This window comes from Schistocerca cancellata, chromosome 6 (assembly GCF_023864275.1).
Source record: "Schistocerca cancellata isolate TAMUIC-IGC-003103 chromosome 6, iqSchCanc2.1, whole genome shotgun sequence".
Lineage (NCBI taxonomy): Eukaryota > Metazoa > Arthropoda > Insecta > Orthoptera > Acrididae > Schistocerca > Schistocerca cancellata.
In genome coordinates this window covers 278903652-278921454 of record NC_064631.1, presented here as the reverse complement: position 1 = coordinate 278921454, position 17803 = coordinate 278903652, and the positions used below count along the sequence as shown (strand labels likewise).

Below are 17803 nucleotides of genomic sequence, written 5' to 3'. Positions count from 1 at the left end.
CTTAGAAATTCACTCACATAAGTTGACGGAATTATTGTCATTTTTTTAACGTCATCCCTCGGACAATTCTTGTTCTCATTTATGCATGTAGACTGGGGACACGGCAAAATCTTTTATCTAGTTCGGTCCACTTCTTGTGTGGTGTTACCGTGTTACAACAATTTATTGTTAGTATAATTTCAAAGAGAGTGCCATGACGACGTCAAGGTCTCACAGACACAGGAAAAGAAAACGAAAAGCGCTTTCTGTTGTTGAATGATCGAAATTTCGGTTGAATTATTGTATAAAGCGACTGGCCTGAATGAAGTACCATCAGTGGCGAGGAAAATCCGAAAAACATTTGCTATAAATCATTGCATCTTATGTAACTACTTAAGCATGGTATTTCAACTGCTTGTTTTACTATTCATGGTTCACACTGACTGCGTCCAACTGTCTTAATTTCAAAAACTAATTCTATAGGCTTCAGTCTGTTTTGGGGACATCCTCCATATTTTCCTTCCTTCTGCTGAACTTTTCATTCTAGGCATGTACTTAACATCTTTTGCAAGTTCCCTTTTTTGTCTGCCTGTAGTTATTCCCCTCAGTTGCACTTTCGTCATCGCATTAACAGTATCGTTTCTCTACTTTACCAGGCATTATCCTTGACTGTATTTTCTCTGTATAATTATTTTACATGTCCCTCACCCGTGTATTCCCTTTATTACTTCTTCATTTCCTTTTATGATTTGTCCGCTTAATTTTTATCACTACTCGATAGCGTATTATTTCATGTTCTTCAGTTTACCTCGTTACTAGATTTTCCCTGCTCCACATTTTACTCCCATACGTACACGCATACAAAAGTATGTAAATGTTATTTTTAGTGCACTTCTCTTGCTTGTTTTCAGGAATTACGACTGTTGATTGTCATTTGTTAGCCAGAAACTAGTAGTGATTTAAAAATAAAAGCCTTATAACTAAAGTTGTGATCTCCGTGACTATTTCCACATAGTTTTGTGCTCCTCCAGGCATAAACATCACGTAAATGTTTATCAACTGGATATATGAACGTCCAGTACAACTAGGGGTTCTTTTTAAGTACAGTTTCTTCAAATGCATATACGTATTTGTGGTACCTTCCTCGTATCGGCCTGCCTGTGTCATGCGGCTTACTAAATTCTGTTATTTCTCATTTAATATTAATAATATCGCTATTCACATTGTCATGACCGCCAAAAACACTTTCATCTGTTTAGACATGATTGGTTTACGGTTTTGACTATCACTGGGTATGCTCCATCAAGAATTTGATGTAAGATATTGTGCATTCATTGCGCTATGTGTCTGACACCTCCTCCCAGTGTTGCCTCTTCTTTCACAGGTAGTGTCGATGCAGGATATGGTGGCCGACGCGAAGTGACCAGCTTTCGTCCAGAGTTCACGGCCAGTTCATTCATTCGTTTGTTCGGAAGGGGAGTCGAACAAGTGTTTGCCCCATTTCGGCAGGTCGGCGATCGCAGAATCGAGGCGTATCCCCTTGCACACTTTCTCAAACTATTTTACACAAACTATTCGGTAAAACAATTCCATCTTTCCTTTATTTATATCTTTATATGTGACCTTTGTGATGCCTTGCCAAACGCTTCGTTAATGGTCATTGTTATTGTGATATTTGCAAGGAAGTAAACAATGAGCGAAATTCGAAAACGTTTTCAATGAAAAATAATATCGCTATGACTTAGCGTTTAGTGCCTGTGACGTATTATGTTGCTGCGCATGAAATTTGCCTAACATATTGAATTTATCTTTGGATTTGGGTGGATGTCCCTATCTATCACCAATCTCGAGGAAGTTGATCTGAAGTAGAACGCTCATTTGCGATCGCGAGCGGCAGCGACAAAGCCAGAGTGAAATATCCACGTAGGCGGCCGGTGTGACCGAGCGGTTCTAGGCGCTTCAGCCCGGAACCACGCGATTGCTATGGTCGCAGGTTCGAATACTGCGTCTGACATGTATGTGTGTGATGTCCTTAGGTTAGTTAGGTTCAAGTAGTTCTAAGTTCTAGGGGACTGATGACCTCAGATGTTAAGTCCCATAGTGCTTAGAGCCATATCCACAAATTTCCTCGTATTTCATAAATAGTGTAAGATGAGATTTAGGCAAATTATAGTATTCCAAGAAGAGAGTATTCTGCCAAATGGTTGTTCTGCAAAACTTCAATCACTACCATGTTATTCCATTAACTGCAGAGTTTTTCTATGTAATAATGTAATTTTTAAGGGCCGTCGATAGCTGATGCAACAAGAATTGCCTTAGGATTTGGAACTACACAGGTGAAAAGATTGCAAATTTACTTCTGTACCGATTATGTTGGTTTTAATAAGCTATTGACTTTGCTTTTCCTCAGTTACTTACTTAATAGACTTAATAAAGCACAGTTTCGGAATTCTGTTGCAAATGCATTTGCACGACATGTTGGTGAGAGGACAATGCGCTATAATTGCTGTGTTGTAGCAAGAGAAGCAAATTTCAATGTGGCAATAAGAGATAAGAGAAATGGGTAGGTTTCACTCAAAATTCGCCACTCATGTCTCTTTTCTGAAAGTTGCAAGTTGTTAACAAGCCAGGCGAATATAAATCTCTGCTTTTTGTGCATTTTCAGGTAAAATCTCGTTACCTCTTTTTGAATGATCACCGTGCGATTGTGGGCATGGATGTGCTCTACTTAATATTTACAAAAATTGTGAGTGTAGACTTCAGTTCTGAACGTTACCTCCCCACCAGCGCCCGGTAATTCCCCTACAGCACCTGCCCATAACCCGCACCACTATTGCTCTCCCCATGCGTGCCCTGCCGACCGTGGGTCTACTGGGCACCTTATTCTTCATGGACTCTACTCAGCGTCGATATACTCGTACATTTACTGTTGTATTGCCCTGATAGCACCTCTCTCTCTCTCTCTCTCTCTCTCTTTCTCTCTCTCTCTCTCTCTCTCTCTCACACACACACACACACACACACACACACACACACACACACAACTTTGATGTGATTGTCTGCCGGAAGGAAACTTTGATACAGAAGTTCAGTTGCGTTAGAGAACTGGCAGGTCAATACTGGATGCTTTGTTTGTTTGTTCTGTGATGCAGACAAAAAGTTGAAAGGTTAAATGTAACTACTGCATTGGAGATGTTCATACCGGAAACTTGGTTTAAAGACGCCTTATCTCCCAATTTTAATGCATTTCCAAAACTTGTAGCAGAAATTCACAGCGCCAACATTAAGACACATTAGATAACTGAGATAGCGATTTGAAAAGATTTAGAACGTCGTAGTAAAAGTACTTCGTAGTTTAATAAATCCATCAATATCTCCATGAGAGATCTGAAAGTATTAGAAGCATGACAAAATTATGTGTCCCTCTGCGATCATTTTCAGAAAATCCGCTCACTAAATGTTTTAGGGCTTATTCGACTTACCCATTGTACTTAACGGACACACTGCTAACTGTTGGCTTCTCGTCGTATGAAATATATTCTCCGGAAATACGTCGTGATTTTTCGGCCAGTAACTTGATACAAATCTTTCAGAATCGGTTAGTCTGCCTTGTTGTGGTTTGAGAGGCCTATTTATAATGTTTCTCTTTGACCGTGTGATTAATCGTTGCACTATAGAGTATCGTTTAGTGTTGCAAACGGACTTCGGAGGAGTAAATAAAGATTCCGTAAGTATTGACTGCGTGAATGCATGTTGAATTTGATCATGGACAGTAAACGGGAAATAGGAGTATGCACGTTGATGCCATGTTCTCAGATTTCAAAAATCATTTTGTTAAAACACCGAAAATATTCACGGGCATAGGGATTGATGGAACAGAGATGTGACAGGACTGAACTTCGTAAATAAACTAATCCATACCTTCATCTTAAGAGAGGAGAGGCGTTGTTTTGAGGAAAATTACTCTCAATTAAGGTTAACTGAACAGTTATTTTCATAATATTTGTAAACGACAGACAACGACACAGCCCTATCAGTCGTGCTCGAGACGCCGCAGAGAGGTTTGGTCATTCGACAATTGCGTCTTCATGCAGGAAGAATGTCGTTACAAAATGCTACAGCAGACTCACAACAAGAGGCTGGGTCACTAGATGTACGCGAAAATCTTATAGATAGCCGCTACCGGAGGTTTTCTTTCCATTTTGGACTCTGTGACATCTACGATTGACTCTGGCTGGGAGAAGTTCCAGTTCCCCACATAATTTATGATACAGGACGCCTTCCATTAAATGAACCAGACTTTCAAGGGGAAGAGGTATAAACGTGAGATACGTAAACGTGGACTAGGAGAAACTGAGTCAGAAGCTACAAACGAAATTGATAAAATATCCGTCAAACCGTTTGTTTTTCGAGTTATTAAAATCTAAGTAGAAAGATTTTCATAACATTTGCATTTATCTTAAGCAACTCTTACCGCACATTTTTATTTTGTTATATTTATCATATTATAATTTTTCGATATGCAGTACCATTTTCAAGCTCACCTCTGGTGTGCAGTCGACATATTAGTTAACCACTTGACTACTGCGTTACAGAGAGTGACGTGATGATAGTATCTGGTACATAAACAGTTACTTACTTCACAAAATAAAACTATGACTATAGACTAAAAATATCAATGTATCAGGTTTTAGCATCAAACACATCTGATCCCGTCGGTAGAGATCGTCATTAATCTTCTGAATTGTACGATGCGAGCCCCCTCGAATCCCTCTACCTTGTCATCCCCGTCTTCTCACAGCAGCATTTACATCCAATGTCCTTAGTCGTTTCTTGGATGAATACACCAATATCTGTCTTTCTCTACAGCTTTTAACCACTAAGCTCCTTCAAGAATAGTAGATATTATTCCACGAGGTCTTACACATCCTTACCATCAGGTCTCTTTTACTTGTCCGTATTTTCCACATATTCATTTCCTCACCTAATGTGCGTAGTTCTCCTCATCTTTCATTTCATCACCTACTTTTTAGTGCCCTTCTATAGCCCCATATCTCAGATGCTTCGATTCTCCTCTTTTCTGGCTTTCCCACAGTCTAGCTTCAATACTGTGTATTAAACCGGGGACCTAGAAACGACGGAGAGGCTTCACCCCGCCGTAGCCCTCCGTGGTTCACAACACCACAACAGGCCACACCAGTCCACCCACCCCACCGACAGCCCATACCGGACCCAGGGTTAGTGTGCGTTTCGGCCCTAAGTGGACACCCACCCCCCGGGAACGCCTCATACCAGACGAGTGTAACCCCAAATGTTTGCGTGGTTGAGTAATTATGGTGTACGCGTACGTGGAGACAGTATTTGAACAGCAGTCGCCGACTCAGTGTATCTGAGGCGGAATAAGGGGAACCAGCCCCCATTCACCGAGGTAGATGGTAAACAGCCTTAAAAACTATCCACCGGCTGGCCGGCACACCGGACCTCAACACCAATCCGCCGGGCAGATTCGTGCCGGGGACCGGCACACCTTCCCACTGAGAAAGCAGTGCGTTAGACCGCACTGCTAGCCGGGCGGGCTTTATTTCCATACACTGCCATGCTACGGACATACATGAAATATTTTCCTCAAATTAAGGACAATATTTGATACAAGTAGACTTCTTTTCTTCAGGAATGCCCTCTCTGCCCGTGCTACACAGCTTACAGTATTCTGTTTGCTTCCACGGTGGTAGAATTCCTTCTCTTCATCGACTTCATGTTCAGCAGGTTTGATGTAAGACAGCACTAACCCCATTTCTGGTACTCTTCATTACTTACGTCTTATTTCGGTTTAGTCTCCATCAATTGTATGTGCTCATTAGACAGCTGAATCTGTTCAAGAGATGCTCCTGCACTTCTTCCTCACTTTCACTGAAGACAGCAATATGACCAACGAATTCTATAATTCATATCATCTTACTTTGTATTTTATCCCACTCCTAAGAATTTTTTTTTATTTCCAACGTTTCTCCTTTGATGTAAGCCCATAGGTTCTACAGCATCCTTGCCATATACCTTATTTCATTCAGCCGAATTTGGTGAACTCGTATTGGGAAGGAAAATGATTCAAATCCACTTCTGACCATCTAGATTTAGGTTTTCCATGATTTATCTAAATGACTTGAGCTACGTTCTGGGATGGTTGCTTTAAAAAGGTAAAGTTCGATTTTATAACCCAGGCATCCCCCTCCCCCATCTCCTCTCTCCACCTATCCCTAAGCCATGCTGGCGTTCCATCCTTCTTTCCTTTGTCATCCGAGTGCTTCTTCCTTGGTTTTCCCTTTTTTGTTATTTCTCGTCCTTCTTCATCATAAATTAGATTAACCGTCTTTCTCTATAACATTTACCTGCTTTCCTGAAGATTTAGAACATTTTGCACCATATTCCATCAGCTTTAGGATGTCCATCCGGAACAGTATAATTCCTTCTTCAGTCATCTTCCATGTGAATGGGTGGCAGAATTTAAACCACTTGACTTTGGAGGAAACACGCGTGCATCAGAGATAAGGCTGTCAGCAACAAGAGTGTCATTCGTACATCAGACTTTATGCGTCTAAGAGTAATACAAAGCAAGCACTGATTCACCCACCCGGCTAGCCACGTGGTCCAACGCGCTGCTTCCTGAGTTGGAAGGCGTGCCAGTCCCCAGCACGACAGCGCCTGGGGGATTAGTGTCGAGGTCCAGCCAGCCTGTGGATGGTTTTAAAGGCGGTTTCTCATCTACCTCGGTGAATGTGGGCTGTTCCTCTTATTCCACGTCAGTTACACTGCGTCAGCGATTGCTGTGCAAACACCGTTTCCACACACGCGCACACCATAGTTACTCTGAAACGTCCCCTTTGAAAAATTGTACAAGACTGTGCTTAACCTGACACACAATATTTTTAGCGCAACGCAATCTGACTCCCAATAATCCCTACAAAAGAATGGCCCTGACTAACATTAACCTGTACCTTTCACAAATCACTTACCTCACCAAAAATCTTCGTTACTCGAACTACTGCAATACAGCGAGCGCCACTACTGCCAGCTAAATAAAAGATTCAAACTGCGGAAGGCACTAACTACTGATAGGCATAGTTAGCAAAATGAAAGATTTTGATAGAGAACAAACAATGTATTTACCTTAATAGTGTTGAAAAATCGTAATATATATAGCAGTTCATGCACAAATTTCAAATTTCCGCATTTCTCTCCCAACATCCACCACTGCTGGCGGCTCACCTCCAACTGCGCAGCGCTACGCGCTGTTCACATCCAGCTGCCGCTGCCCAACACTACAATGGCAGACAACAATGCAAACTAGCCACAGACTGCACACAGCACAGCCAGTGATTTTCATACAGAGCGCTACGTGGCATTACCAATATAAAAATCTAAACAGCCTACTTACATAGCCCCAATGCTCCCCACAAAAAATTTTACAAATTGTTTTGGGCAGTGGCCAATAATGATTTGATAAAATTTTTCATAATTACACTAATAAAGATATAAAATGCACACACTTATTGATACAATGTTGGTCAAATGCTAAAATTTTCTCACAGTCCATAAAGACACTCCTGATCATTCATCATAGTAGTAATTACAATTTTTTTTTTACAAAGTCTCATTACTAAAAGAAATTGCACACAGAAGTAGTGGATTTCCATGCAGTCTTGAAGAAGTAGTGTTGTCCTTCCAACAGAAAGACAGTGCTGACTCTTGACATGCTGACAGTTAATGCGCCACAACAGAGCAAACCCACAGTAGAGTCAGTCGAAGTTTTGAAGAAGATTGGTAGGTAGGTCATCACAGAGTAGACCCACTGTAGTCCTGGTAGAGATTATGGTATTGGTGGACCACCAGAGGTGCAGACCCACTGCAGTCCTTGTAGAAATAATGGTATTGGTGGGCCATCAAAGGTGCAGACCCACTGTAGTCCATGTAGAGACGGCCAGCAGCCATCTGTTGCGACTGTGCAGATGCACATTCACCATTGAAGAGTCTTGCAGTTAATATAGCAAGTCCATAATCACACCACTTGTGCACTCACAAAGTTTTTGGAATTGTCCTTAGAACCAGCAATGCTGTTATCCAGTCCCTTGCTGAATTATTAACACATGTGCAAACACTATCAGTCCCTACTTCTCACATATTGTCCGTATACTATGACCAACAGAAACGTGTGCAGTGAAATGGAACTTACAAGTTAATAATATGATGAACTGGTGTCAATTACGATTTTATAACATGAGAATACAATTACAAAGGTACAAAATACATCATTAAAGAACATAACAATACAGATAACATTTGTAGTACAAGCTTTACAAAAGAATCGAAATAACATGTGCAGACCAGTGTTACAAAAATTATGACATAAGTACATACATAAAATATCAGAATAACTTTTGAAACATCAACTTTACACATGAGCATTAAAATAAAACAGAATAAATAATGTCTAAGCATATTTACAAGGTAAATAACATATTATTAATGCCAATTATATTTGAGGATGACAGTATTCCTCACCATAGTAAATATAGCTTAGAATTAGAAGAAGAAGAAATTCTATGAAACTACACAGAGACAGGAAGGAAACAAATACACAAGGGTACACAAACACATAGTGGGATAACACAAAAGGAAAGGATAGGGTTTGTTTTCAGTGTTACATTTGGTACTGCAGTCCAACCCAAAACTTCATTCCATAGATCTTTCGTCTTATATCAACCTTTGTTTCCACCAAAAAAATCCTATCCAAGCATGCTTTCTGTCTTTTTCTCGTATAACCTCTCAGTGCATTTCTTCAAATTCATCGCAACTCATTCTCTTATAGGCTACCCCCACTTAAGCAAACTTAAATCTACTGAGCTCAGATGCTAAACTAAGGGACGAGGCAATGCAGCAGCACAAAACAATTAACACAAACATCAATGACAAAAAATTTTAATAGGCAAAGCAATTGCAATATTACAACTAATATGAGCCAATGTGCAGCAACAAGAAAAATAAATCAATAGTAAAACTAGCTTAACAGAGTAATACAAAGTGAAATTTAGTAGCACTATGTCTGGCAAACAGCAGCAGCAAATGCAGGAACTAATATCTAAACCTGACAAAGCTCAAGCAGAAAGAATATTACACTAAAGATGGCCATGTCTAATACCTATGTCACATCTTAGTGTCTATGTAATTAAAGTGGTGCGCCACAAGAAGTTATTCTACAAAAAAAATTACCAAGTAGTTGAGAAGAAAATTCCATATGCAATTCCTGTGAAGGGAAATGTCTATTTGTGCTCTCTTTTCTAGGAAAGTACATCATTAACGTATTCTTTACTGGGTCTGTAGACAGAAAATTGTGATATTAGTACATCTATTAAATTTTATAATAACCAATGCTGCAGTGCAGCTAGATACTAGATATTAAAGAAAATGAGCAATCTCTCTACTAGAAAGACAATAGATATAAAATGTTTCTCATCATTTCATTAGGCATTGCAGTAAATATCATAAATTAAGAGCTCCACAGTGTAATCATATGTTTTCAAGTTTGAGTGTGTCGTATTTGCAATGCTTCCTACAAAAGAATGTCAACAGCGAGGATAATAGCCTCGCCTTTTTTTCTACCTGTGCCTCTGAGAGGCACACATTAATGGCTTTTTTTTGTCAGACGTCTACCTCTCAGCTGGGCGCCCAAAACACATTACGCCAAGGTCACTTACCTTTCTTGCTGAAATATTTACGACAGCAGTTTCCGCCACAGTGACAGTCTCATATAAAAAAAATCACAGGTTGAGAATTTGCGTTACAAATGTGTAGAAACAAAATCCTATTGATATAACAGTGTCCAAGAAATTTTCGTCGGCATTGTAATACACTCACGCATTTACATGTTGTTGTTGTTGTGGTCTTCAGTCCTGAGACTGGTTTGATGCAGCTCTCCATGCTACTCTATCCTGTGCAAGCTTCTTCATCTCCCAGTATCTACTGCAACCTACATCCTTCTGAATCTGCTTAGTGTATTCATCTCTTGGTCTCCCTCTACGATTTTTACCCTCCACACTGCCCTCCAAAGCTAAATTTGTGATCCCTTGATGCCTCAAAACATGTCCTACCAACCGATCCCTTCTTCTAGTCAAGTTGTGCCACAAACTTCTCTTCTCCCCAATCCTATTCAATACCTCCTCATTAGTTACGTGATCTACCCACCTTATCTTCAGCATTCTTCTGTAGCACCACATTTCGAAAGCTTCTATTCTCTTCTTGTCCAAACTAGTTATCGTCCATGTTTCACTTCCATACATGGCTACACTCCATACAAATACTTTCAGAAATGACTTCCTGACACTTAAATCTATACTCGATGTTAACAAAGTCCTCTTCTTGAGAAACGCTTTCCTTGCCATTGCCAGTCTACATTTTATATCCTCTCTACTTCGACCATCATCGGTTATTTTACTCCCTAAATAGCAAAACTCCTTTACTACTTTAAGTGTCTCATTTCCTAATCTAATTCCCTCAGCATCACCCGACTTAATTTGACTACATTCCATTATCCTCGTTTTGCTTTTGTTGATGTTCATCTTATATCCTCCTTTCAAGACACCATCCATTCCGTTCAACTGCTCTTCCAAATCCTTTGCTGTCTCTGACAGAATTACAATGTCATCGGCGAACCTCAAAGTTTTTACTTCTTCTCCATGAATTTTAATACCTATTCCGAATTTTTCTTTTGTTTCCTTTACTGCTTGATCAATATACAGATTGAATAACATCGGGGAGAGGCTACAACCCTGTCTTACTCCTTTCCCAACCACTGCTTCCCTTTCATGCCCCTCGACTCTTATAACTGCCATCTGGTTTCTGTACAAACTGTAAATAGCCTTTCGCTCCCTGTATTTTACCCCTGCCACTTTCAGAATTTGAAAGAGAGTATTCCAGTTAACATTGTCAAAAGCTTTCTCTAAGTCTACAAATGATAGAAATGTAGGATTGCCTTTTCTTAATCTTTCTTCTAAGATAAGTCGTAAGGTCAGTATTGCCTCACGTGTTCCAACATTTCTACGGAATCAAAACTGATCTTCCCCGAGTTCGGCTTCTACCAATTTTTCCATTCATCTGTAAAGAATTCGCGTTAGTATTTTGCAGCTGTGACTTATTAAACTGATAGTTCGGTAATTTTCACATCTGTCAACACCTGCTTTCTTTGGGATTGGAATTATTATATTCTTCTTGAGGTCTGAGGGTATTTCGCCTGTCTCATACATCGTGCTCACCAGATGGTAGAGTTTTGTCATGACTGGCTCTCCCGAGGCCATCAGTAGTTCAAATGGAATGTTGTCTACTCCCGGGGCCTTGTTTCGACTCAGGTCTTTCAGTGCTCTGTCAAACTCTTCACGCAGTATCTTATCTCCCATTTCGTCTTCATCTACATCCTCTTCCATTTCCATAATATTGTCCTCAAGTACATCGCCCTTGTATAAACCCTCTATATACTCCTTCCACCTTTCTGCCTTCCCTTCTTTGCTTAGAACGGGGATCCCATCTGAGCTCTTGATGTTCATACAAGTGGTTCTCTTATCTCCAAAGGTCTCTTTAATTTTCCTGTAGGCAGTATCTATCTTACCCCTAGTGAGACAAGCCTCTACATCCTTACATTTGTCCTCTAGCCATACCTGCTTAGCCATTTTGCACTTCCCATCGATATCATTTTTGAGACGTTTGTATTCCTTTTTGCCTGCTTCATTTACTGCATTTTTATATTTTCTCCTTTCATCAATTAAATTCAATATTTTTTCTGTTACCCAAGGATTTCTATTAGCCCTCGTCTTTTTACCTACTTGATCCTCTGCTGCCTTCACTACTTCATCCCTCAGAGCTACCCATTCTTCTTCTACTGTATTTCTTTCCCCCATTCCTGTCAATTGTTCCCTTATGCTCTCCCTGAAACTCTCTACAACCTCTGGTTCTTTCAGTTTATCCAGGTCCCATCGCCTTAAATTCCCACCTTTTTGCAGTTTCTTCAGTTTCAATCTGCAGTTCATAACCAATAGATTGTGGTCAGAATCCACATCTGCCCCAGGAAATGTCTTACAATTTAAAACCTGGTTCCTAAATCTCTGTCTTACCATTATATAATCTATCTGATACCTTTTAGTATCTCCAGGATTCTTCCAGGTATACAACCTTCTTTTATGATTCTTGACGTACATACATACATACATTTACATACATTTCATAAATCTTAAAGTACGATTCTCGGTTTCCAACATCCTTTTTCACAAATTAGAGTCCCTAACCACTATTCATTACTCCGTACCTTATTACACATATAAATATTCGTCGACCCTTCCTCAATATTTCATCATAATAAATACGTAGCATAATCAAATTCCTCATATAGCATCATCTCATTGATCATAATCATACCTCAACAGCATAATACACATCGTCGACGTAATAATAACAACATAACTCCTCAGTCAGATCTCAAAATCGTCGTAGCTTTCTGCACTAATGTCAAAACCTAAAAAAAATTCTCTGCTCATTTCAAGAGTGTCATCTACCTCAAACGTACTTTAAAATCATGCTCCCTTACCAAATACATCATTCAAAGCTCTTCTAGTATCACAATGGTTCCGAAAAAATATGAAGAGTTCGCACAGTACAGACAAAATACAATTTCATAAGTGTGAAGTTACCCAACTGTGTAAATGCGTAACCATCTGTCACTGAAGTAGTAAAAAAGTTTGTCTCTCTCAGTTAAATGATCAGATAGCTGTGTAATTTGTGTTTTAGAGGAATATGGTACCGATGTGTAAAGTTGTATAAGCAAATACCATATTAGCTAGGGCTCCTTGTGCTTGCCAAACACATGATACACAAAGTAAGCGTGTACCCCCCTGAGGATAAATGTAATTATACCCTCAGGTGTTACAGATTACAGCAATGGAATGAAATATATCACGAAAAACCCTTGTACCATTGTACTTCAAATATCTAAAAAAAATACATGTTTTAAGTGCGAAATTAATCACTCAAATACGTGTCCTGTAGCGCTAAATGTGCGTCTTGCTGTAAGATAATCTCTGTGGAAGTGTCGTAGTTATCGTCCTCCGAAAGCTAAGTTCTGCAGAAGCCTTACCTCATGATACACCAAATTTCAAATAAACCAAAATGTTGCGTTAAAATCTCATTAGCAGTACCAGTATATGTCCTAAGTATGTGAGCCTTATATTCGTTACGTAATCGTGCAACTACCAAGCAAGAATGTACACACACAATATTTTTAGCGCAACGCAATCTGACTCCCAATAATCCCTACAAAAGAATGGCCCTGACTAACATTAACCTGTACCTTTCACAAATCACTTACCTCACCAAAAATCTTCGTTACTCGAACTACTGCAATACAGCGAGCGCCACTACTGCCAGCTAAATAAAAGATTCAAACTACGGAAGGCACTAACTACTGATAGGCATAGTTAGCAAAATGAAAGATTTTGATAGAGAACAAACAATGTATTTACCTTAATAGTGTTGAAAAATCATAATATATATAGCAGTTCATGCACAAATTTCAAATCTCCGCCATTTCTCTCCCCGCATCCACCACTGCTGGCGGCTCACCTCCAACTGCGCAACGCTACGCGCTGTTCACATCCAGCTGCCGCTGCCCAACACTACAATGGCAGACAACAATGCAAACTACCCACAGACTGCACACAGCACAGCCAGTCATTTTCATACAGAGCGCTACGTGGCATTACCAATATAAAAATCTAAACAGCCTACTTACAACTCTACCACGCAAACATTTGGGGTTACACTTGTGTGGTATGAGATATTCCCAGGGGAGCCCCTTTGGGGGATGAACCGCACAATAAGCCTGGGTTCGGTGTGGGGCGGCAGTGGGGTGGGTGGACTGCTGTGGCCTATTGTGGGGTTGTGAAACACTGAGGGCTACGGCCGCACGAAGCCTCACTGTCGCTTCTAGGTCCCCAGTTTAATATCCACGGTTTAATACATACATACAAGACGAGAGTCCGCAAATTCACAGTGCTTACGAATTATGTGGTTGGTTATTAAAATAGATTACATGTGTTGGAACGCCAGTTGGTGAAGAATCGAAACATAGGTCCCCTGAAAGCACCCGTTTTAAGAGTGGTTTCCGTGATTTGACAAGTTAGAAATCTTTGTCCCCACTAAGCAGGGCAACTGCTACTTATTCTACCACGGCTTCGTCGACCACTAAATCCGAACAGGATGAAGCTGTTGGCAGTATCTGAGCAGTGCAGGAAACAGTGAAAATAACAATTTTCAACCACTGTAGATTCGTCGGGCTCTTAATGGCGGATGACACTATTGTTCGCTGCAGCGTTCTTGTAGGGGCCGTATTGTATATCCGATGTAACTTTAACCACACTGACAAACAATTTCATATATACCCGCCTTTCGTAAACGCTGATTATCTTTCACAGATCTCAGAATAGCTGCCATCTTGGCCGGTGCGAACATCACATCCATCTTATACTTCTTCATTAACCTGATACGTTATCAAGAATCAGTTCCCGCATACGGTAGAAAGGTGACTGACTGTACATCTGTTTCATCCTGCTCTTCGTTCTGTTGGTATGGTATTTTCTCCTGCACTGTTTTCTTAATTTGAGGATTTTAAACCCATTTTTCTTCAGTATCTCATCCTAGTCTACCAGATCACCCTGAAGGCTGTCAGCAGCTGACGGTACATAAGTTTTACATACATCTGTTTTAATTACATAGTTTGCGAAGGACTGTGGCAGCTAGACGCCTGCAAGTATAGACTGTTGTAGGCTTACGTAAAACGCAGTGCCCTGAGAACCCATCCTTCTGAAGTACAAATCATACATCGAGAAACGTTAGTCAGCCCTTTGTTTCCCGTTCCATGGTAAATGTGTTATTTTCATTAATGAACTTAAGATACTCAAGGAAAATGGTTCAAGTGGCTCTGAGCACTATGGGACTGAACATCTGACGTCATCAGTACCCTAGAACTTAGAACCACTTAGAAGACCATGTATGTGTCCTTACTGGTGAAGTAGCTATGACTGTGTCGTCGATATGTCTTCAGAGCATTTCGGTTTTTATGACTTCAGATTAGAACGCTTTTTGTCCTTAACCTAATATAATAAGTAAGCTACCATCAATGCGAGACTGTTACCCACGAAGACACCATCAATCTTTTCAAAGTATTGGCTATGAAATAAAAAAATAAGCGGAGATAGCCCACGCTTGAATTATGCGGTTATGTGTTCCTCAAACTTGCTGCTAATCAATGATAAAGAATCAACAATAGGTACTGTAGTAAACAAGGAGACGACATCAGACCTCACCAGTAAATCAGAGGAGTTAAATTTCAAAGTTTTCAACCTACTAAGAGAACTAAGAGAATCTTCTGTATTGTTGATATCATCTACACAGTTTTACCTGCAGATGTCAGAACAACGAAGCTAAGCATTTGGGCAACGCATGAGCAGGTACATCTATATAATAGATAACGGTTGAATTATCTGCTCCAAACATGCTTCAAAACGTTTACTTTTTTGTGAACCACTTACTTTTATTTCTGTCTAATTCTGTTGATTTTATGAAGGCCGTAATATTTGCGAGGTAAAGAGTCACCTTTTCTTAGGCTGTTGTTAACGTCCTTGGGTAGGGAAATGAAGTTAACAGTCCTATGGAAGTGCCTCGATTTTTCCAATGTCTTGGTTTCATAGTCAAGCTGAACGTCAGAACAGGCTAATAAACTCAGACAGCAACTAGAAGTTGTACTAACCCTCAACTCAGGAGATGACTTTTCTGTAACGTATCCTACGAGATGGGGTCCCTGGGACCACTTCGTTTTGAGCACGTTTTAAGGCATAGATCATTGCAACATTTCAATTTTATTTATAGAACATTCATTTTTACAATTATTTTAGTGTTCTTTAAATACCTCCTATTTTGTTTTATTGCACTAAATAAAGCCTGCTGTATTTTACCTTATGTCACATATAATAACATACTTAAGTGCGGTTATTTAAATAGTATACATAAACGAAGTGTTATAAAACAGAATTACAGATTCTGAAAAATTATAGCGACTCTGTAGCAAGTCAATTTCCACACAAAACTAAATGCCAGGGATTGAAATTCCACACAAAAATTGCACCCGATAGGTACAAAAAGGAAATTTCCGAAATTGAAACTGAATGCTGCGATATGTATTTCTCTTTACCACAACTCAGAACATACTTGATTTTAACTAACGCTAATTATTGTATTAGAGAAACAGAAAAGTCCTTATCATCCTTTTACTGCATCACCCCTGTCTTAAAGTTAGGCCTTTCGATGACCCTCTGGCTCACTAGCAGAATTATGATCACTGAAAACTACAAAATTATCGTTTTTTGCACTTATTTATTGATGTATGTCACTAATGTCTTCCTCCGTCCACAAATAATAACTTCATCAGACTTAGGATATCTATAATTGGCCCATTCCTTTGAGGCACTTTGTGCTAAACTGAAGAAATCAGGTATGTACTTCATGAGACGCAGTCTAAGAGAAATACGAGTGGACAACACATATCAAGAACAAAGAAGGCTGTAGTGCAACCGAAATTAAAACATTGTAGTAGTGGCGAGTAATTAGAGTAGGGATGTATAAAAGTACACTACTGGCCATTAAAATTGCTACCCCAAGAAGAAATGCAAATGAGAAACGGGTATTTGTTATACAAATATATTATACTAGAACAGATATATGATTACATTTTCACGCAATGTCCACACCACTACATTCTTAGTGCGCCTAATAGATGTTTGCCCATCATACTCATTACTCGTGGCAGATTAATCTACCAAGTTAATCTATTAGGCGCACTACGAATGTAGTGGTGTGGACATGTTGGGAAGGTAGATCTCACGGGGAGCGTGCAAGGGACAAGTCCCTGCATACGCACTATCCTCTGTGCCCACGGTGGCTCAGATGGATAGAGCGTCTGCCATGTAAGCAGGAGATCCTGGGTTCGAGTCCCGGTCGGGGCACACATTTTCAACATGTCCCCAATGAAGTACATCAACGCCTGTTTGCAGCTAGGGTGTCCATTTAATTACCATTTCATTTCTAGCAAAGCTGCATGGTCATCCACGGTAACTGTTCTTTCGGGAACAGATACTACCACCATATATAATGATCGAGACGTGACTGCACGATCCGTTACAGCCATGCAGATGAGATGCCTGTCATCTCGACTGCTAAAGATACGAGGCCGTTGGGATCTAGCACGCCATTCCGTATGACCCTCCTGAACCCACCGATTCCATGTTCTGCTTACAGGCATTGAATCTCGACCAACGCGAGCAGCAATGTCGCGATACGATAATCCGCAATCGCGATAGGCTACAATCCGACCTTTACCAAAGTCGGAAACGTGATGGTACCCATTTCTACTCCTTACACGAGGCATCACAACAACATTTCACCAGGCATCGCCGGTCAACTGCTGTTTGTGTATGAGAAATCTGTTGGAAACTTTCCTGATGTCAGCACGTTGTAGGAGTCGCCACCGGAGCCAACCTTGTGTGAATGCTCTGAAAAGCTAATCATTTGCGTATCACAGCATCTTCTCCCTGTCGGTTAAATTTCGCGTCTGTAGCACGTCATCTTCGTGGTGCAGCAATTTTAATGACCAGTAGTGTATTTCGACAGAATTTACCTTGGAGAGCGAGTGCAAAAATTCTTGCACATTCTGGGTGACCACGCCTCGTGAGTGAAA

General features: G+C 40.2%; 1 non-coding gene across 1 annotated transcript; it reads left to right on the top strand.

The window, feature by feature from the left end:
• The first annotated feature begins 16997 nt into the window (after positions 1–16997).
• Positions 16998–17072, top strand: Trnat-ugu (transfer RNA threonine (anticodon UGU)). The gene has a single exon. It is a non-coding gene; the product is annotated as a tRNA-Thr (tRNA).
• The last annotated feature ends 731 nt before the right edge of the window (positions 17073–17803 follow it).